This window comes from Canis aureus, chromosome X (genome assembly GCF_053574225.1).
Source record: "Canis aureus isolate CA01 chromosome X, VMU_Caureus_v.1.0, whole genome shotgun sequence".
In the NCBI taxonomy this organism is placed as follows: domain Eukaryota; kingdom Metazoa; phylum Chordata; class Mammalia; order Carnivora; family Canidae; genus Canis; species Canis aureus.
Window position 1 is genome coordinate 121765009 of NC_135649.1, and position 23977 is coordinate 121788985.

General features: G+C 40.4%; 1 long non-coding RNA gene across 1 annotated transcript; it reads left to right on the plus strand.

Annotated features, from left to right (window-relative positions):
• Window positions 1-266: 266 nt before the first annotated feature.
• LOC144307978 (uncharacterized) lies at window positions 267-20217 on the plus strand. Its single transcript, XR_013374612.1, has 3 exons — window positions 267-434; window positions 8171-8316; window positions 20005-20217. It is a non-coding gene; the product is annotated as an uncharacterized LOC144307978 (long non-coding RNA).
• Window positions 20218-23977: the final 3760 nt, after the last annotated feature.

The following is a 23977-nucleotide window of genomic DNA, read 5'->3' on the forward strand; positions in this document are numbered from 1 at the left end:
ATCTTAAGCAGGAAATCCAATGTATGGGAAGGTAGAAAGGTGTCAAGGTTTGCTAGTCCTAAGAAAGGAAGAGAATTTAGGTGCAATTGGAAAGGTCACCCTGATTTTGTGCAAGCACAGGCTGAACAAAACCATAAACAACAGTGAAATCCTTGGCCTGTTCAGTGCCAGAGGAGTGAGGCAAACCCAGATTCCCATTGGTTCTGACCAAGTGAAGTTGAAGCTGTCATAATGCATTACATCATACTCAGTTGCCCTGGCAACAACCGGTCACCTAGGGACTCCACAACAAGCTGGTTCCCAAACACCCTAGAAGCTCATTTGGAGGTTGGCTGCCTTCTCTGTCAATAACTAATCAGTTCTTCGTGAGTCTCATCTGATTCCTCAACCCACCTGGTCCCGTGTGCAAGGAACTGAACACCCTTGGGAAGATGGTGAGTGAAAAGGGAGCCAACCAAAAATGGTGACTTCTCAATGCGATTTGCAGTTAGAAGTGCTTAGTCTTTATAAATGAATCCATAAGTATAACTCAGCTCATAATCGATGTCTTTATGAAAGTTCTCAGTGACCCACACCAGAGTATGGTCTCAGGCATTAATATAACCGAGATCAGTCTATTCTTACGAGCTAATTTGAAATATTGTTGCATGGAGAGATAATCTAGTGATAATTCCCCCTTAAACAGTTACCCTCATGGCCATTGAACAGTCCTTCTGGATTAAATACTCTAGAAAAAAGGTTTCCTTTGAAAGTGTGCAATTTTCTCTCTGAAATAAGATTATAATTATTTTAGCTATTTGACACCATTGTCCTTTGACTTTACAAGTATTGTCTTTACATACACACACCTTCATTGATCTTTCTGTGTTTTTTTTTTTCTGAATTTAGTTGAGCCTTCTGGTTTATCAAATAGTTAATATCATTCCCTGTTACCGCCTAATATGACCCATTTACTGTATTGCTGTTATTCGTAATTCTGGCACTATCCCTTCACGAGTGGTATTTCAGTTGTTATTTTTGAGTGTCAAGAAGGAAAACTAGCAAGTGAGAAGTCATCTGAAAGAAAACTTGCGAATCATTCTGCAAAACTACTCAGCAGTGTTTCTCGTTGGGTTTTTTGTTCTAGCATAATAACACTTTTTTATTAAATGAAGCATAATCATGTGGAAATTTAAAAACAGCTGTATTATAGAGTCCATGTTTGCATCCTGTGGAAATTCATGTATTAAAATCCTGCCGGCTCAATTGGTATTGGGAGATGAGGCCCATAGGAGGTGATTAGGTATGAGGATGAAGCCCTCATGAATGAAATGAGTGCCCTTGTAGAAGAGATCCCAGAGAGCTCCCTCATCCCTTCTACTGTGTGAGGACACAATGAGAAAACAGTCACATACGAACCAGGAAGCAGTGTCTCATGAGACATCAAATCTACCAAGGACTTGATCTTGGATGTCCAGCCTCCAAAACCATGATAAGTAAACGTCTGTTGTTGATAAGCAACCCAGTGTGTGGTGTTCTGAGACACAGACTAAAGCTTATCAAAGCAATAACTATTTGTTAATACGGAATTATGGGAATGTAAAGCATAGGAATGTGAGATCATATGTCTGAATTTTAGAAGAAACTTGTATCTGAATGACAAAATGTTTAGATAAACATTTCCAAAAGTAACTTTTCTTGAACCATCGCCGTGAATCTAGAAACAGAGGTGGTTCAGCATTAATATGAATCACAAGCAGAAACACGCTCAATGTGTCGTTTTGTAGGAAAGCGTGACAGTGCTTCCATGAAATTCAGTGTCTTCATGAAATCTCAGGTAACGATTAGAAATAGTTACCATATATGATCTCACACCAGTCAGAATGACCAAACTGAACAACAATAAAGAGGAAACAATGAATGTTGGTGGGGATGTGGAGAAAAGGGAACCCTCTAGCACTGTTGGTTGAATGCAAAGTGGCGTAGCCGCTCTGGAAAACAGTATGGAGGCTCCTCAAGAGGTTAAACATAGAGCTACCCTACAAACTAGCAATTGCACTACTAAGTATTTACCCTAAAGATACAGACGTAGTGATTCAAAGGGCACCTGTACCCCACTGTTTATAGCAGCTATCTCCACAATGGCCAAACTATGGAAAGAGCCCAAATGTCCATCAACAGATGGAGAAAGAAGTGATGGACACACACAATAGAATATTACTTGGCCGTCAGAAAATGAGATCTTGCCATTCGCAACAACACGGATAGGACTAGAGGGTATTATGCTAAGAGAAATAAGTCAGTCAGAGAAAGACAAATGCTGTATGATTTCACTCATATGTGAAATTTAAGAAACAAAACCGAGGATCATAGGGGAAGGGAAGGAAAAATAAAATGAGATCAATACAGAGAGGGAGAGGGATGCTTGGGTGGCTCAATGGTTTAGCATCTGCCTTCAGCCCAGGTCGTGATCCTGAAGTCCCATGTCGGGCTCCCTGCATGGAGCCTGCTTCTCCCTCCTCCTGTGTCTCTGCCTCTCTCTCTCTCTCTCTGTCTCTCATGAATAAATAAATAAAATCTTAAAAAAAAAAGAAATTAAAAGCCCTTAAAAATACAGAGAGGGAGACAAACCATAAGGGAATCTTAACCATAGGAAAGAAACTGAGGGTTGTTAGACGGGAGGTGGCTGTGGGGTAACTGGGTCATGGGCATTAGGGAGGGCACGTGATGTGATGAGCACAGGTGCTATATTCAACTGATGAATCACTGAACTCTACATCTGAAACTAAAAATACACTACATGTTGACTAAACTGAATTTAAATAAATTTTAAAAATTTTAAGTTAACATATAGCTATTACAATATAGATGTTAAGTACACATATACATGTATATGCAGTGAATATATATGATAAGTGCATAGAAATGCTATTAGAGAAATAAATTATGCAAAACTCTACCTGGGAACATAGAAGCAATTCAGAAGATTTTTTTTTCCCACTCTGATTCCCAAAGGGTTTGCCATCAAGATAACTAATGCGATTAGCTCATTATTAGCAGAACCATGATTAAGTTTCTTAAATGACTGAGCTGTTTGGAACAATACACCTGAAAGATACACTTTCAGAATTTTAGAAATGTAGACACCATTTGAGGAAACAGTCGTCCAGGAATCTGGGTCGGGGGGGGATGTGCTTTTACTAAAATCCTCCACTGGGGTGTTATTCGGGGTCTATGTCGGGAGAAGTAGAAAACAGCATGGCGGTGAACAGTCTGTCTTGGTCAAAACAAATATCCTGTTTATGTCATAATATTTCATCACTAATTATTCTTCAGAGGAGTGATGAGGAATTAATATCAGCGACTTAAATGGTCACATTATTAAGAAGGGCTTTTTTAAGGTCTGTCTCAGCTTCCATCAGCCTCAATTAGGCTTCCTGGAACCAACTCTAGTCTACAACAACCTTCTCTTTGTGGGTTTTTTTTTTTTTTTTTTTTTTGCAACGATAGGGAATTTTAAAACACGAATAGCAAAAAGGCTACGTACTACTGCTGTCTCAGAAAATTAATTGCTAGCATTCTGCTGAACTTGCAAACACCACACAGTTAATATAAAGAATCATTATTGAGGAAAAAGTGATGATTTTTGGCTTCTGTTTGGCTTTTAGATATGGATATCAGAGAGCATTTGGAGGCTTGTAAATTTTTTTAACTTTCTCAGTGTTTGATTTTCGGGGGAGGTAGAATAAATATTTCCACTGAAGGGTTTGAGTAAAAGCTGTAAATCTTTGCGTACCAAGCATTGCATCATCTCCGTGCTGGATGCAGCCAGATTTCTCTCCATGTAGCTTCAGTGCTGGTCTTCCTGGGAGTCAAGGGTGGGTTGCTGTTGACTGATAAATATGAACCGCATGTCCTGCAACTGAAGTTCCTCAGGAGCATGGACGCAATGTCTACAGCAGCCCAAACTCATCAGCCAGATGGAAGATGAGAACGTCCCTTCCCCTGCGGACCTCGAGGCTCAACTCAGCACATCATGCCTGCGTGTTGGTTATGAGGTCCACCTAGAGGACCGGATGCCCAGTGATCTCAGAATCAGCGCTGTCATCGCACCATGGATGGGCCACGTGGCACTGCCATCGAATCTGACCCTTTTCATCTGTAAACGGTGCATGAAGGAGTAGATGTTCCCTCTCCTCAATTCACTAGTCTTTGGCCCAAGTTGGGGGAAATGTGCAATATTGTGAAAGTAACGACTGTCATATCATTTCATTCGACGTACTCCCTGTCCTTCTAAAAGAGACCACAGACAGCATGCCATCCTAAACTGTAGTTTGGAACAATAAGGCACCAATAGGGTGCCATAGAGCCAGGGATGTTGTAGATATTCAGGAATTATATTTCCACTTCCTCAGAAGGCTATCCAAGTTATTCTCTGTACATAACCCATGTGTGAGATTATGAGAATCATTTTCATCCTAAACGATGGGTACTTTCAAAGATACAAAAGCTTTACTAAGAAGTGGAAGGTACCAAAAACTCTTATTTAAACTACAGTCAAGAAGAACATGAGGAAGGGAGGTGGGCAGGGGGTTGGGGTGACTGGGTGACGGGCACTGAGGGGGGCACTTGACGGGATGAGCACTGGGTGTTATGCTATATGTTGGCAAATTGAACACCAATAAAAAGAAATTAAAAAAAAGAACATGAGGAACAATCGATAAGTTGGAGATACCTTATCTATGAAAATGGATTCCTCCTTTCCAGGGAGTGAGGCATTCATCAAGATTATGGAATATGCTGAACTTTACAGTTATGTTGGTCAGTGTTGGTGTTCAGAGTTACGGAGTGAGTGGAGACTGCTGGCTTTGTGTACCACCCATTCTCAGAGTGTGGTCTATTGATGACTTGCATTCACGATCGGCTGGATCGTGTTAGGGAGACTCACCCCAGAGCTTCCCCCCAGACCTATTGGACAAGAATGTCAGAGAATGATGTGCATATACATGTGCACATGTACCTAGCTCCCTGGGTGCCCTGAATGCATTCCACAGTTGGGGAGATAGAAATCTTGGTGGTCATGGAGAAGGATGGAGAATGGAAACCACAGTCTCCAACTGGGGCCGTTGATAGAGGGAAGGTGCTGACTCTTGAGGTGCTGGTGAGGATTGGACTTTCAGGACTCCAGCCATGTAGGATAGGGATAAAGACTCTGTCCAACTCCAGCCAGGGAATGGGGTACTAAGCAAATGTACAGACTTGGGAATATGGCACATAAAAGAGTGATGTCATTTCGAGAGTGCCTCTCATAGGGAGTTGGTATGTGCCCAGAATTTCAATTGCAGTTGTCAACATGGATTTAAACCAAGGGGCCAGGGGACTTTCCTGGAACCTGTGGAATTTGGAATAAGGAGGGGTGTCTTAAAACCATGAGGAGTTTGCAACTGAGATTTGAGCTCCTGAGACAAAACCTTTAGACCTACAGTGCTGAGTTGCTTGTAGAATCTACCAAAACAGTGCATTGCAAAATGATCCCTCCAAAAATATGCAAGGGATTGAGTATTAGGGATGCTGCTCCCTCTCAGTATTGGGGTAATGATCAGAAGAAAAGGGTTAGCCTTCAAAGTTTCTTCTGCAGAGGACTCTGGGTAACAGCAACAGCCTCGTGATATTTATCAATCATTGACATCAAAGAGCAAAACCATCAATAATATCCTTGGATATGAGAGAGGATTATATAGAGAGGCTTTGATTTGAAAGAAATAACCTAGTACTCCGTCAAGATGAATAACCCTAAAATTTTACCGTGAAACACCACCGCCAACAGAATATTCAATGCAGATGCATTGCTTTCATCTCTTCCAATTATAAAAGCATCACTATTAAAATGCTGCATCTTTATTGCATGAAGGACATTCTTTGAAGTGTTTATAGCTAGCATAGAATTCTATTGACTTGTTCTGTTGTAAATCGTGCGGCAGATAGTAGTACAGTTGTAGCAACGCAACCAGATACAATTCTATTAAAATAGATTTTTCCCTTTATAATTATTTTAAAAACAGAGCTGATTTCCATTTCATTTGCGGAAACATATGATTGTTACCTTCTAAGTCTTTGTTCTAAAACATACAGGAAAGTGGCATATGCTTGGTAGTCAATGAGCGAATACGTTCAACTGACTAATAATCCATTTGGGAAAAAAGAAAACATATTACTAGGTCCAACTCATGTTCTGGAGTCCTGTCTGTGTGCGTTAGTGGTAAATCCCATCACATCTCAATCTTTTGCTTTCTTTGTTTCTGCCAAATTGTGCGTGCTTAGTAGTGCACCTGCTATGGAGAAGCCACATGGAGGGCAATGCTTGTAGTTATTCACATGTTGGGGTTGTCTTCACTGTGTCCCAAGAATTTACAGTTTTTACAGGGAGTTTGGGCCAATAAATAAAAAGGAAAATAAGAGTGGAAAAAAAAAAGCGCCTGGTAAATGGGTCAGTATTAGTTTTTGTTTTTTTTTTATGGGTCAGTATTGGTAAGATACCCAATTATTGATAAGGTATTTGAATCATCAAAAACCATTATTGAAAAAGAGGGAAATCTCTAATACTGAATTTAACAAAAGCTCTAGCAAGACATAAACACACGTCAGTTTTTTCCTAGACGCACATATGAGCATATACACACGTCTGTGTAAATTTATTTATATACATACATTTACTTATTTACATATACATTATATACAATAACATATACATTATATATACAATAACATACTGTATACAATACATATATTTCTTTTTATATATATGCATTTACATAAAAATTAAATTGTATACAATATATACACATTATATACATATATGAATATATTACAATGTAGATATTGCATACAGTATATAAAATATGTATGTATTACATACATTAAAGGCATGTACGTTATACACATAGATATTTATGTTCACACATGTATACCTTTATCATATTTATATTTGTAGTTGCTCTGTACTATAAATATACAGAAATCTGTCTTTATACAGAGTATATACTGTGTAATACATGTAGAGTAAGAATATACATTTTCTACAGAGAGATCCAGAGGGATCTGGTTTATACCATTAGCCATGCTTCCAAAGAGCACAACTACAGCATCAGAATAAAACAAGTATAGAATAAAGAATATTGTTTTTGGGTGCCTGGGTGGCTGTTGGTTATGTCTGACTCTTGATCTCAGCTCAGGTCTTGATCTCAGGGTCATGAGCTCAAACGCTGTTTTGGGCTCCACACTGGGCATGAAGCCTCCTTTCAAAAAATAAATAAAGATGCCTGGGTGGCTTAGTGGTTGAGCATATGCCTTTGGCTCAGATCATGATCCCGGGTCCTGAGACTGAGTCCTGTATCAGGATCCCTCTGTGTATGTCTCTGCCTCCCTCTCTCTGTCTCTCATGAGTAGATAAATAAAATCTTTTAAAAATACATACAAATTTTAAAAAAGAATATTCTTTCACTGCAATAATTTGCATTATGAAATACCAATATTTTTATTTTTACTTTTTAAAAAGATTTTTATTTATTTTTTCATGCGAGACACAGAGAGAGGATGAGAAGCAGAGACACAGACAGAGAGAAGCAGGCTCCATGCAAGGAGTCTGATATGGGATTCAATCCCGGGTCTCCAGGATCACGCCCTGGGCCGAAGGCAGGCACTAAACCGCTGAGCTACCCACGGGTCTTTTCTTTTTTTTTTTTTTTTTTTTTTACTTTTTTATGCAGCTAATGCAAAACGGGAACCATCTAGAGATATATAATGTTTAAAGCTCATGAAGAAAATAGTTTTATTGAAAAAGATTAATTTTCCCTGGTACTTCATTAAATGATAAATTAATTGCATATTCCACATTTTGGAGCACTGGTACATATAACTCGTTAAGAACATTTTTTAAAGGTGTAACTTAAATCCCAAAATAAATGTCCCATGGATCTGTTGCACAAGGATGTCTCACTTACCTGCAGCATGACGCACTCTGGGAAGGATTTTTTTTTTTTTAAGATTTTATTTATTGGGGATCCCTGATTGGTCTCTGCCTCTCTCCTGCTCCCTCTATGTCTATCATAAATAAATAAATAAATAAATAAATAAATAAATAAATAAATAAATAAATCTTTTTAAAAAAAAAGATTTTATTTATTTATTTTAGAGAGAGAGATCAGAGGGAGGGCCAGAAGGAGAGACTCTCAAGCAGACAATGTGCTGAGCACGGAGTCCCACCTGGAGCTCGATCCCACCACCATGAGATCATGACCCAAGCCAAAATCAAGAGTCAGATGCTGAACCAACCCAGAGGTAAGCACCCCAGAGAAGCAGGAAAACACAGCTCAAACACAGTCCTTAAACATTCGCAACTAATTGTTTTTCATGGTCAAGGTCCTAGAACTGGGTTCATCTGGAAGGTGCCATGATAGGTAATAGTAATAGATTTTCCCATGTGATCTGAAGCCCCTGTGGATGTGGGCAGTGGTGAGGTGTCTGCTGTCAAAGTGGAGAGTACATCCTATGACACATGGCGACAGCTCAGACGTCTTATATTTCTTGGAAGCTGACTGGGAGGTTAATGATTTAAAAGGCTATTGAGCCATCTATTTATTACAAAGATTTTTTTTTCTCAAAAGTCCAAGTCTGAAAATTAGAGCAGTTGATCCATTTGGCAGCTTCCCAGTTGGTTTCTTTGAAAATTTTCTCTGAAATACTGAAATGATTCATTTTGTTGAATGTCTGGTCTGATGCTTGAGGAAGAATTGAAGACATATTAAAAATAAAACCTTCAGAATTTCCATTGCCACTGGAGAAATATTTGAGTTTTCTCTTTCTCTAGGAGTCACCTATAAAACCGGTGAAAATGTAGGGAAAAAAATTGTAAATGTTAAGATGATAAAAACTGTGCCACTGCATGGTAATAATAGGAAAAAAATAGAGTTAATCCCTTCTTTCATTATTATAATGAGAAAAGCAAAATGAAGAAAAATGTTATAATAATACTCAGCATGGGGATGTGGGCGTTTCAGGTGGAGAGTACCGTGCAATCAATTGCCATAAAAAGGAAGTTGAATATATAACCTAAAAGAATGTAGAGACCAGTTTGATTAAGTAAAACATTTGAGAGGCACCTGGGTGGCTCAGTTGTTGAGCGTCTGCCTTCGGCTCAGGGCATTATCCTGAGGTCCTGGGATCAAGTCCCTCACTGGGGTCTCTGCAGGGAGCCTGCTTCTCCCTCCGCTTGTGTCTCTGCCTCTCTCTGTGTCTCTCATGAATAAATAAATACAATATTTTTTTAAAAAGAGAGAAAAGATGTTAAGATGCACTAATACCCCCCAAAATTTGAACTTGAAGAATGAAGAGATAAGAAAGCAACTCCCATGCAGAAAACAATATTTAGCAAGTTGAATAGTGTAGTGTTGTCAATAAATAAGTATACAAAACAGCATGATTCTGAAACAATGGTTGACACCATCTTCAAAAATGTGTTTTAGGGATGTCTGGATGGCTCAGTGGTTGACTCTCTGTCTTAGGCCCAGGGTGTGACCCTGGGGTCCTGGGACCAAGTCCCACCTCGGGGTTCCCTTGGGGAGCCTGCTTCACCCTCTGCCTGTGTCTCTGCCTCACTCTGTGTCTCTCATGAATAAGTAATAAAATATTTAAAAATACCCAAACATGTTTTAACATGTTAACTCTCTCCCACCTGAAACCAGGAAAGCAAATTAAAAACAGAATATAAAAAAATAAAATAATAAAATAAAATAAAATAAAAACAGAATATAAAAAGAACAAATAATGTGATGGCACTAAGTTCATAAAACACAAGGTCAGTGATGATGTACATGTGATTCCCTCGCAGGCCACTGGCACCATGTGTCAGTTATCACAAGAATGCGGTGCACCAGAACTATGGGTTTTTAATTTGCATTAGAAATCATCCCACAATGAAAAGTGGGTGTTATACTATATGTTGGCAAATTGAATTTCAATAAAAAAAAAAAAAAAGAAAGAAAAGAGGGCAGCCTGGGTGGCCCAGCGGTTTAGCACCACCTTCAGCCCAGGGCGTGATCCTGGAGACCCGGGATCAAGTCCCACGTCAGGCTCTCTGCATGGAGCCTGCTTTTCCCTCTGCCTCTCTTTCTCTCTCTCTCCTCTCTGTGTATTCTCATGAATAAATAAATAAATAAATCTTAAAAGAAAAGGAAAAAGAAAAAGAAATCATCCCGCATTGAGCAACTCAAACCAACAACCATTTATCAGCTCATGGCCTCTCTGGGTCAGGAGTGCAGGCCCTGAGTAGCTGAGCTCTCTGTAAGGCCACAACCACAGTGTGAGCCAGCTGCATTCTCATGTGAAAGCTTGTGTGGGGCGGATCTAGGTGAAAGCCCACTTAAGTTATTGTCAGAATTCTTTCGACCGTGGGTGTTGGACTGAGAGCCCCAGCTCGTTGCTGACTATGGAAAGAAGGCCACTCTGAGGTCCTAGAGGTCACACACAGCACCTTCCCAGAGTCCTACTCACAATACAGGAGCTTGCCTCTCAAGACCCTGTATCAACCTGAATGCCATCCTAAATATACTTAAATCATCAGATTTAATTTTTTTTTAGTGTAGTTGACAAAATTTTGTACATTGGTTACAGGTTACAATGTAGTGACTCAAGATTTCTGTGCTGTGCCATGCTCACCACAAATGTAGCTACCCTTTGTCAACCCACACGCTTTTATGTGTATTTATTTTGAATATAAAATATGTTTCGTGGTGTTTTTTTGTAGGTTGCTTTGACCTGATGGGAAAGAGTATATTGATTTTTATAAATAATTTATATAATGTGTTGTTTTTAGAAATATGAAGGCATTAAAAAACACATATTTCTTGGTCCTGTCAAAACCCTAAGCACAAATAATTAGTTATTGAATATAACCCTCTGTATGTCCTAACTGTGAGCGCAGCACAGATGTAGTGCTAATACATTCCTTGTCAGCAGTGCATGTAAATGTTTAGAGAAAAAATAAAAATTAATAAATACAAAATTTTTTTAAAATTTAAAAAATGTTTAGAGATATATTGCATATGCTGTAGCCAAAGCACAAGTCAGTGATCTCAAAGAATTGCCAGAAAGTGTTAAAAATCATATGTGGATTGACTAGAGCTTTAGAACGCAAATAGTGTACGGCCATACTGTTTATAATGTGACGCAAAGGTTCATAAATAGGGGCAAAAATCCATCATACAATTAGAAGACTGAAAAAGATTGCATAATTCTCACGAAGATAAAGCGGCTGCTCTGGAAACGTGGAATCAGACCATCCCATGAAAAAACAAATTAAAAAAATCCTAGTCGTCCGATCTTCTATAGGAATGGTGCCACGTCCCCATTATGTTATCCGGCCGTTGCAATCGGCCTAAACCGTGAAGTCAGTCTGCCTACGTATCCACAGCCCTGAAAGCTATTTTCTGCATCTTCATTACTTCAACCAGCATCGAAATGCTGAACCATCACACAATCCAGTTTTAAATACACGCTCTTCCGATGCCCCGGCCTGCAGCATTTCTGTGCACGTAATAATGAAGCGTTTTTAAGGGAGCAAGAAGGGGCCAACTGGGTGACAATGGCAAATGGAGGAACATGAGTGAAGCCAAAAATATATCTGTATATGGTGCCGTAAGGCTGCTATAAACTTTTTATTAGCGCACGCTTGAGAAATCCTGAAAGACTCATTTGCGTCTTCCCTTCTTAATGTGTTCATAGGCACCTTTAGCTCCTAGCTATAGAAATTAAAAGATTGCCTCACGTAATCACTTTGTTTTCCGGCTTTTCTATGTCTTGTTGGGCTTCATCTAGAGACCTTTAACAAATCTCATGTTCCGACTTTACGCCCCCTCGTTGCACAGAGACTAATGAAGCATATTAGCGACTCTGAAAACAGTGATCTCGTTGGAGATGGGACCCATGACGTGCACGGTCGCAGCACGGAGCTAATTTGTGTTACAGATTGAAAACCACACGGCCATTCGAGAAGCCTAAGTGTTCGTAATGCTCGTTGGAGCCATAGGTAATATATTTCAAATGGGCTTCGTTTTGCTGGCCTGCTTGTTCATTAGGAGGGCAACTAGGTAGCTCATTTAATAATGCATTATTTTTGGAATACACAACGGGTGCTCCGTAACTGGAGATTTCATCCAAAGGAGTACTTGCAGCCAGAATCTAGGACACTGCAAAATGCATTGACTCAGCCACCCTATGAATATCTCAATTTGCATGATGCCACTCTACAAACCACAAAGAGGCAGGAACAATAGACCCTGAGTGTCATCATTCCCCCTAGAGAAATCATCTTCGGAGAATAGTCTTGAAAATCTACTTTATGAGCTCGTTGATTTACGGGTATTTTGATGTCTCTGCAACGGCCCTGTGATTAGCAAGTTTCTTTGGAAGAATCTTATGCTAGAAGAACGCTGTGTAGGTCCTTTGATGTTAAGTTTGTGTCGATAACTACCGGGTAGGAGAGTGTCAACTGCTCATGGTAGGAGTGGACGCTTAGACCGTCGTGGAATTGAAAACCAGCGGACAGTCCTGCATAAAGAAGGCGGACCTCATTATCTAAGACAGGAGGTAAGGCTGGAGGAGCTGGTGGCACTAGCAAGTGTCTTCTCCACACCAGTCGTCACACGCCTTCATGATATCTGGACCCTGAAACCTGCACAAAGGAGGCACACCTGAAGATTGGGAATATGCCACCATCTACTAAAGAACTACCAGAAGCTAGGAGAGATCCTCTGCTAGAGTCCTCGGGACGAGGACACTCTCGTCTCGGACATCCGTCCTCCAGAACCTCGCAAAAGTAAATTGTGGTCTAAGTCGCTCTGTGTACTACATGTTCTTACGGCAGCCCCGCAACTGGACGCTGCCCCCTTTGGCTGTGATGAGTGGAATTCAAGCCAACTGGCTTAGGCAGAGAAGGGTTTCCTTGTGAGAAGCTTCGGAGACTCTCCGTGGAGCCTGATTTTGAAGGTTCTACAGTTGGAACCATATCCAACAGCCAGTGGGAGCTTCTGCAGCGTAAGCAATGTTCTGCACCCTTGTCACGCGGAACACCAGAAGGACACCCGGCCACTGTGGGACAACTGAATGCCTTCCCAAGGAGAGCCAGAGCCCGATATCCCTGCCACCAAGTCTCTTACTTCTCAAACCACTGCGACGTCTACTTGTCCACAGCTGATGTCCTAGGGAGTCTGGGATGTTGTCTGGATTCTATCTGAAATCATCCTAGACTTGGGGAAGCTCATTAATGTCGGGTGGAAGGCCTAGGTTGGGAGGCCAAAGAGGACCGAGGTCCATAGACATATCTGAACCTTCAACCATTATGGACGTGATTTTGCGATGAGCGCATCGTTTTATGTTTTGAACTCAGCAAATGAAAGCCACGCCCTCTTTGACCCAGCCACTGGGAATCCAAAGTGAATAGAACCGATGTAGTCTTCTTTCCAATGGAACTCGTTCTTCCAGTAAGAGGAATCACTGAAACGCGCAACAATGGCTGATATCTTGAAGGATCCTTGCAGGAGGATCCACAGCTAGGGTTGGGTGGGTTTTTAGCTGCTGCAGAGCACTTAGCCCAGGTGCCAAGGAAGACTGCAGTCAGGCTGTGCCCTTGGAGCCCTGAGCATTTCGCCCAGAGCAAGATAAGCTGTGGCCTGATCGCCACCGTGCTCTGTGTGGTGGCCAGTGGGGTCTTCACGGGTACCGCGTTCTGACGGTCAACAAGGGAACAGGACCTAACACGGAGAAGCAGATGCATTTCCGCGAAGATCCGAAAGATGAAGATTTCCACGCTGAGGTCTTATTCCCATCGTGTAGTCCACAAAAACGTCTGTCTACATCCTCTGTGGGTCTCCACAGGGTGACCACGATGTACGCTTTCATGACTGGCACACCTTCCGTCCCACATACCGTTGCCCATTATTCTCTTTCCACATTTTGGCTGCTTGTACGGATTTGTTGTTCGTTATTTATTTATTTATTTATTTATTTATTTATTTATTTATTATTTATGATAGTCACACACACACACACACAGAGAGAGGCAGAGACACAGGCAGAGGGAGAAGCAGGCTCCATGCACCAGGAGCCCGACGTGGGATTTGGTCCCGGGTCTCCAGGATCGCGCCCTGGGCCAAAGGCAGGCGCCAAACTGCTGCGCCACCCAGGGATCCCCGGATTTGTTGTTCAATGCATTTTACAATCATTTAATCCCATGCAGACAAGAATGCCCATGGACTGGAATGGGATGGAGTCATTCACACACACGTACAATTTTCAGCTTTACGTTTTCCATCCAATTCCTATCCTATTCCGTATCCTATTCATAATTCTTTTTTTTTTTATTTTATTTATTTATTCATGAGAGACAGAGAGGCAGAGACACAGGCAGAGGGAGAAGCAGGCTCCACGCAGGGAGCCCAACGTGGGACTCGATCCTGGGACTCCAGGATCAGGCCCTGGGCTGCAGGTGGGCGCTGAGCCACCCGGGCTGCCCTATTCATAACTCTCAATACGGCTTATTGTTTCCTTGCAGTAAATCACTCCTATTTCTTCAATTTTCACTTTTAACTGCAGGGCTAGAAAAATACAGTTTTTAAAAGATGATTATTTGTACCCAGCTAATTTTCCTACTTCTCCTATCAATTCTAAGATTCATTTTATTTACAGAGTTACTCAGAATTTTCCATGTAGATGCTCATGTCACCAGGAAATTAAAAAACCACTTGATCTCCTCCTTGACAATGTTCACACCACGGGTTTCTTCTTTGTTTTCCTCTATTTGCTACAATCTCAAAGGGCGTATCAAATCATAGTGCGGACAGTAGGCATCTTCTTCGACTGTTCTTTTAATTAAAATTAGTTTTAACGTCTCCCATTTAAGATATTTGATGTTCATGTGACTAGTAGTGGCTTCCTTATTGCTCACAGGTGTTTTATTTGTTTTCTAGCTTTCCTTCCCTCCCTCATACAGACATAGTCAACATATAATAACACAGGTCACTTAAGATCGTGACATTAATTCCTTCGGACACACAGTAGATTTTAGATAATTTTTAAAAATTATTTTAGGGGGATTCCCGGGTGGCGCAGCGGTTTGGCGCCTGCCTTTGGCCCAGGGCGCGATCCTGGAGTCTCAAGATCGAGTCCCGCGTCGGGCTCCTGGTGCATGGAGCCTGCTTCTCCCTCCTCCTGTGTCTCTGCCTCTCTCTCTCTCTCTCTCTCTCTATGTCTATCATTAATAAATAAAAATAAATCTTTAAAAAAATTATTTTTAAAGACGTCTACGTATTGGAAAACAGTAGTTGGAGCAAAGAGTGGAGACACCGTCTTACAGGTTGATGGACCAGTCCTCATTTTGTGAGTCATCTGGACAAAATTCAGTAATGCCTACTGATGGTTTTTGTAGAGTTTTTTGGTTTTTGTTGGTTAAACAGACCGTTTCTTGGAGGGCTCCTTTCATGTTCCCCTGGCCAGTGCCAGTCAATGCCTCCTGTAAACGGGGTTGGTCTGTGTCACTGAGGACAGGTGTCACTTTGCCAGGTATCAACTTAGGTCGGTCTGCATCAACACAATCTGCAACCGTGATTGCTTTGTTTAATTGGCTGTTGGGAACCAGAATGTAATCAGCTCAGGTCACTCTCTTGCTCTTCAAGACACTCTTTTTTTCTCTTGATAATGTGAGTAATTAATGCGGCCAAAGGGTTTTGCATTCACCTGTCCACAGACATTACCAAGCACAAACAGTTGGTGCGATCCCCAGTGAATTCTTTTTCACCGATTCATGCCCTGAGTCACAGATGTCCTCGTCTTGAGTTTCAATATGAAGAAAGGAACTTCATGATTCTAAGAGAAGAAACGTAAATTTACCCTTTTATGTTGTATCCTCTCAAAGTGAGTATAGAGAGCCCTTTACCAGGACTCTTATAGTACGTTCATGTCGCAGTTCAATGATGGTATAAAAAATAATAATAATAAAGAATATCAGGAAATGGCTGGTTTAGGAAAGCCCCAGTAAGAAATGTGCATTTTTATTAATCTCCCTGACTGGCTTTGAACAATTTCTGATAGCACCAGAAGAGACCAGCAATGGAATTTTGGAGTTCCTTGTCAGATCTATAATGCTCCCAATTAAAATGTTCTTAAAAGCATCCGTCTGATAATCACATGACTCAAGATAAAATAAATATCCATTCATTTTATAATTTAAGTGGCAGGGTTTTCATTCATTTCTATTGTATGGAGGTACTAAGTTTCTTAAAAATGAATGTTTTGTTTTTGTTTTTTAAATTTCTATGTACAACCATTTGCGGATATTCTCTGTAGAATTTTCTGAGGAATATATTTAAAAATCTTTAACTCAGACCAGCATCTTGATGAACACACCCAATTGGATGGGAAGGTGGCCACTTTACAAAGAATCTTTAGGGCAGCCTGGGTGGCTCAGCGGTTTGGTGCCGTCTTCAGCCCAGGGCATGATCCTGGAGTCCCGGGATCGATTCCCACGTCGGGCTCCCCGCATGGAGCCTGCTTCTCCCTCTGCCTGGGTCTCTGCCCCTCTCTCTCTGTATGTCTCTCATGAATAAATAAATACAATCTTTAAAAAATAAAAAAAAAAATTTAAAAATTAAAAAAAAAAGAATCTTTAGCAAAGAACCATAAGCCTGTGTAGACATAGCAGGGCACAGACAGACGGTTGGGGTTTCCAAGGGTAGCACACTGTGGTAAGGGAGGTGGATGGTACACAAGGTCTTGGTGATGTTCATGTGGATTCCTCTGGTGCCATTTCTGTCCTACGGGGTCTAACGTCCTCTCCAGGGATTCACCTTTGTCCTTCCAGGTAGAGATGCAGGCGGTGAACAACTGTGCAGATTCATGTCCTAGTTTTAGGCTTTTTTTTTTTTTTTTTTAGCTTTTCTCTTGAGAGCCTAGCTCCCAGTTGTCTTTTTTTTTTTTTTTTAAGATTTTATTTATTTATTCATGACAGACACACACACAGAGGCAGAGACCCAGGCAGAGGGAGAAGCAGGCTCCATGCAGGGACCCCGAAGTGGGACTCGATCCCGAGACTCCAGGATCACGCACTGGGCCAAAGGCAGGCGCTAAACTGCTGAGCCACCCAGGGATCCCCTCCCAGTCGTCTTGAGCTCAACGTAATCCTTCCATCAGAGACGTACACTCTGGAGGGGCCTATCAGTTACCCTTCTCTAATTTTCATCTCCTTTGGAAATGGATAGTCATTGTTTGAAGGATGGCCTTTCTGGTTTTGCTCAAGGGGATCCCTCATCCGACATTATCTCCTTCCAATATGTTGGCTTTCCACGAAGCGACGCAAAGGCAATTGCAGATAACAGTGCGCCCGCCCACCTGCACTCCTGTTTAGGAAGAATAAACCTGTTTGTGTAAACGTGGCACCTCTAAAAAAGTAAATTTCGATTGCTAGTATATGTATCTCTTTTTAACATGTAGAGACTTCAAAATTAACGCAACAGGCCTGACTGAGGAGCGTATTTATGCGTTTTGGTTTCCTGACGTGAGGTTTTAGTTAGGTTCTCGTGCATGTGCAGAAGAGTGAAATGTTTGTGCTAATTAGGCAAATCGAAATATCATTCAGGAACACCAGATTTTGCGACATCCACATCCTACGTTACGCAAGACTAGAGGGAACATAGGCGGGCAGGGGAAATAAAAGTCACGGGCACCTGAGCAGACGACCTGGCCTCATCCCTAATCCCCTCAGCCCAGAACCCTACACTATAGGAGAAATGACCACAATTGCACTGGTTTCTACCGTGGTAGGTCGGGAAAGAAGCTCTCTCTCTTTATATTTCATCGTCCTCACTAGTCAAACTCACTGAGCTTCAGGAACTCTTCCTATTTGAACCTAGAAAGAATTTTCAAATGAACATAGCTTCCAAAAATAAGTAGAGTGACCAGTTCATTGAACGTCCCAATATTGCAGGTAGAAATATGAATCTTTTTTTTTTCTTTTTTCTTTTGGCCTCCAATTCCATCTGCAGCTGGATCACCACAAATAATCCATTCCAGCCCATAAACGCTAGTCTGATCAATCCCATTGTTTCCTGGCCAATTCAATCGTCAACTTGAGTCTGAGCCTAATTTACTCCTCTGTTATGTTCTGTGTGCTGAATTGTTCCTTAAAAAGATGTGTTGAAGCCCCCAACACCCTCCAAACCTGCCTTATTTTGAAATAGGGTCAGACGGATACCTTCAAGCTCACATGAGCTCCTACTGGACTGGGTGAGCCCTAATTGAGGGCCTGGTGTCCATATAAGAAGAGAGATGGGCACAGAGACACCCACAGATGGACGACAGCCATGGAGAGCCAGGGGGCAGGCATGGCAGTGACGCATCTCTAGCTAAGACACGACAAAAATTGCCAGCAACCCCGAGGAGCAGAGAGAGAGAGACGTGAGGCACTTTCTCCCTCAACTCCTCTTGGAGGAAGCAAGGCCACCAGGATCTCGATCTCGGACTTCTGGTCTCCTACAAGAGAAAAGACCTCGGTTGCTTTCAGCCACCCCCATCCTGGTGCGTTGGAAGAGCAGCCCTACTTCCTACTGAGCATAACGTTCCTCCTCCTGCCCCAGGGACAGTGGGATTTCCCTCCGGGAGCTGCAGATGCTGTGACTCTGCCCCCCACACCAATCCCTGACATGAAGAGGGCACAGTGGGAGTTTCCCTCGGTTGCGGTGCTTTGCATGCACATTCCGATGCATCGAAAACCTGGTTTTCTCACGAAACACGTGCTGGGGTCCTTCCAGACATCTCTTGGTTGGACAGCTTGACAACGGGGAGAATTTGGTGAAAATTCTTTGCATCATTTTTTGAACCACGGGGGTGGGGTGGGGGGAAAGCACTGCACATCCTATTACCTGAGCTTTTGAACTTTAATGTTTCCCCTAGAACGCTTCCTTGAACCTATTCCAGAAGAATCAAACTCAATTAACACCTCTGCTGCTGTCTTTTTTAGAGACGAGTGAGCGTTGAAAGTGTATATGTATTCGCTTATGGAGGACGCTATCCTATAATCACAATTTCAGAAAGAAAAACAAAAAGAAAGGAAAGCACTCGGTGATTCCACGGATGGTGTGAATACATGCCATTTCGCATTCAACTTCTTGTAGCTCTTGCATTTGACATATTCTCGCTCCCTAATAGATTAATTTAGACACAGGCATATGTGTACCCATTTATACACACATTTGAAGTAAAAATAATGTGATCTTTTATCTTTTTTTTTAGATTTTTTTTTTTTTTAGATTTATTTATTCATGAGAGACACAGGCAGAGGGAAAAGCAGGCTCCCTGTGGGAAGCCCCATGCGGGACTCGATCCCAGAACACCGGGGTCATGCCCTGATCCCAAAGCAGCCTCTCAACCGTTGAGCCACCCAGGTGCCCCATCTTTCTAACATTTATGACATTTTTCCTATCTACATTTATGACATTTTTCCTATATTAGGGAATCACACAGAACTGCTGAAACAGCATTGAACAATAAAAAGGGAAGTCTCTACACTATGGATGTTGCTATAGCCTTTCCCGATGTATAGTTTCTCACTTCAATTGTACAGAAAGTTTTAACATTTTGGCTTAATTTGATCAATTTCTTTATCAGTTTCTAATGTTATAATTGTATGCGTTTCCCTTCCTCACCGCCCCCCCCCCCCGGAGTTTTGTTGATATAATGGTTTATTTAAATGAACCAGCATTAATTTCCAGTCATATCCTCTCCTTAGACAAGGTGTATTGTTTTGTCGGCATATTGTTGAGAGGGGGTTCTTAAAATGTGTTCAGGCATGTAGATTAATTATTGATCTGTGATTCTTGTGTTTTTATTAGGTTTGGCAATAATTTAACTCAAGGAATCGGGGACTCTGTAAGGAGAATTAAAATCATCTGGTTTTGTTTGCTTATTTTTGTTTATTTAAAGGATCTTTGGAGCACCGTGGGTGGCTCAGTGGTTGAGCATCTGCCTTCAGCTCAGGTCATGATCCCCGGGTCCTGAGATCCAGTCCCGCGTCGTCGGGTTCCCTGCTCAGCAAGGAGTCTGCTTCTCCCTCTCCCTCTGCCTCTTTCCTTGTTCACGTTGCCTCTCCAAAATAAATGAATGAAATCTTAAAAATAAAAAAGGAATTGCCTTTGATACTGTCTTATTCTAAAAGTCTTTACAAGGGAAAACAGTATAATAACATTTCAAATCTCTTTTAGGGTGTAATTGGAAGTTCTAATTCCCTGCCTGCATTTGGGTCAAAACCCTCCTTTATCTGTGCTAATCCTTTCTTCTTATTCCTAACACTTCACACCGTGCCCTCCTCTTTATCCCTAAATCACTGTTACAAATATAGTTTATTTCTCTGTTCTTTTCAAAGAACTAGCTTTTTTGCACTTGTACATTATTGCTACTACTTATTATTTCCTATTTAACAATTTCCAATTTTACTCTAAACAGTACCACTTGCCCACAATTTGCTTATTATGCGCTCCACTGCAGTTTCTTAAGGGAATACATTGTTCCTAATGTTCAGTATTTTCCTTTAATAGAATTTACAGCTATATGATCTGTACTTAGCACATATTCGGGCACATATTTTAGCGTTTAATATGAGATACAAATCTTTTTATTTATTTATTTTTGACTTTCAGTTGAATTTAGTGGACTAAAATTGACCAAAATATTATTTAGGGAAATGTTTCTTTATTGGTAAATGATTAGTATTTTTATTTTGGCAATCCTTTATGATTATTTTCTAATTGCATAATTTAAAACATTAAATATAAACAACTAGATCACATTTGCACTTTATGAATTTTTTTGATCACAGATTTAAACTTTTTCCATAGATGTTCTAGGGATGAAAAATACAGATTTACATAGATTTTCCTTCTTTCTTTATCTGTGTACATGCTGATGTTATTGCACATAATGCTGTTTACCTTTTCCTTTTGCTTAGATTTGTTGAGATTAGAAATCCAAACACTAACATTTAATTCCATAAGTTTACTAAAATATTTTCTTTTGCTCAAAATATGTAACTGATGATTCTTTTCATACATAGATATTTATCAATTTTATATTTATCATTCATACACTTTACTTCTCGCCTTATCCATTTTTTAGTTTTATCACTTTGTTTTAGGTATTTTTTTTAGAAATTCTGTTTTTTGACTCATTTACATTACTAATGTTTTTATATTTTGATGCTTTTATTTTTCTTGAGTCTTTATATTTTCTGACCTCATCTAATCCATATTTATCCATTTTTCCTTTGGATGACTTTTATTTTTTTCTTGTCTGATTGCTGTGGCTAGGACTTTCAGGAGTATGTTCAATAAAAGTGGTGAGAATAGACGTCCTTGTCTTATTCCTGATCTTAGGGGGAATACTCTGCTTTCACCATTGAGTGTGATGTTAGCTGTCAGTTTTTCATAATTGGCCTTTATTATGTTGAGATATGTTCACTCTAAACCCATTTTGTTGAGAGTTTTTATCACAAACAGCTGTTGAATTTTATCAAATACTTCTCCTGCATCTATTGAAATGATCATATGATTTTTATCCTTTGTTGTGTTGATGTGATGTATCACATTGGTTAATTCGCAGATACTGAACAACCCTTGCATCCCGGGGAATAAATCACACTTGATCGTGGTGAAATGATTTTTTTTTAATGTAGTGTTAGATTTGATTTGCCAATTATTTTCTTGAGGATTTTTGCATCTCTGTTCATCAGGAATATTGGGTTATGGCTTTCTTTCTGTGTGGTGGCTTTATCTGGTTTTGGTGTCAGGGTATTGCTGGTCTTGTAGAATAAATTTGGAAGCTATCCTTCTTCTATTTTTTGTAATAGTTTGAGGAGAACAGGAATTAACTCTTCTTCACCTATGAAGCCATCTGGCCCTGAAGTTTTGTTTGTTTGGAGTTTTTTAGAGAGAGTGACAGGGGTGGGGAGTGAGGAAAGAATCTCAAGCAGACTCTCCACTGAGCTTGGAACCTGACATGGGGCTCATTGATCCCACAACCCTGAGGTCATGACCTGAGCCAAAACTAAGAGTCACATGCTTAAGTGATTGAGCCACCCAGTGTCCCTTTCTGGAAGTTTTTTTTTGATGTCTGATTCCATTTTGTTTCTAGTAATTGATCTGTTCAGATTTCCTATTTCTCCCTGATTCAGTTTTGGAAGCTTCTATTTCCTCACTCATTTTTTACTAGGTTGTCCAATTTTCAGCATATAATTTCTTGTAGTATTCTTCTACAATCCTCTGCATTTCTATGGTGTCAGTTGTTACTTCTCTTTCATTTCTGATTTTATTTCTTTTTATCTTCTCTGGTTTTTTTTTTCTTCATGATACTGTTTTTTTTTTTTCCTGAATTGAATGGCTTGTCATTGACATTATGTTTTTCCATGTTCTTAAATGGCACTGCCTCTTTCTTCACACTCCTAACAAAAACACAGATAACCCTCCTTGCCAATAAGACACTCATTCTCAACATTTTCCCCTTTGGTCTGTAGCCTAGCTTTCTTTCTTCCCAAACTCTTCTTTAAAATGCTCGGTTTGAGACACTCCATTCTTTTTATTGCCCACAAATTAGTTTATCTGTTTAGGATATACAGTTGTTCATATAAGTACCAAAGGGCAACCATTCATTTATTTCAAAATTGGCTTTTGTTCCAATCCAGTGAAAGAACCCCATAGAATTCTTATGCTCATGCACAAAATAAATGATTTTTCCTTCAGAAGAGATTGTGTTTGTTACAGTCACATGAATATTTTAAAAAATCACAATTCTTATACCCACACTATGAGATGTTTTATGGAAGCTATCATAAACATATTTACCAGTGTAGTATTTCCTCCTAACATGTCAACATCTGTTTCACAAAGTGAGCACTTTGCTGATCCATATTTTTACTCTATGGATGTATCCAAGTATTTATAAGAAGCCCAAGCCTGTGCTTCTAAGTGAAAGCATAGTAAGTAAGGAGCATGTTGGAGCTTCCACATGATGTTCACAGAAGATTATACCACTCACTCCTGAAGCAAAGGGTTGAAATAGCACGAACTGCGGTTCAGATATTGATGACTGTGTTTGAGGGTTTTTTAAACACAGTGTTCTATTTCTTCCTAATAGAAACTGAATAGCAGAGCCATCAGAATGAGGTAAATCACATATCACGAGATTGTTTAATGAACTGTACAGGATGTCAAAGGAACAGCTGTAAATTCCCTGAAAATTGGACATTGTCAGGAGAAATCTGGCACCTACTTCAAGATAATTGTAAAAGGAAATACCCTCTGCCATGAGTTAACAGCATTTTTTTACTAAAAGCTGAAGTGAACATAATTTGCAGCTTGTAACATGTAATCTCTCGTAAGGACCTGGTGATTTACAGATCTGCTCACCCCTCTCTAATTTACGTGTTGCATTAGCCAGGTACTCTTCACGGATTCCATACAAAGTAAGATCAACTTTCTGTCACACCCCCTAATTTGCTTCTCTGCTTGTTTTAAAGGCATCTGTCACTGAAATGATAGAAGATGTGCCCTACGTAAACCCGTTAGCATGCGTTGGGGACGGATGTAACACTAGCAAACGAAGCGTTGATACCAATTGCTTTATAAGTTGGTTTTCACCGGACACGATGGCTATTTAAATACTAAGTTCTGCAAATCACATGAGAAAAAAAATATCACAACAGGGAATATTTATTGTTGCCGGAAAACTTAGAAACGACAAAAAGTTTGCTCTACGTTTAACCAATATATGTACAATTTTAGGGTAACCCAGCAGGTAGAACCGTGTTGCCTCCTATTTTCAAGTATCATTTTCATTATTTTCAAAAGACAGAATTGGAGTTCGTCGTAAATTTGCTTCAAATGAAATTTCCAGAAGGCCATAAATC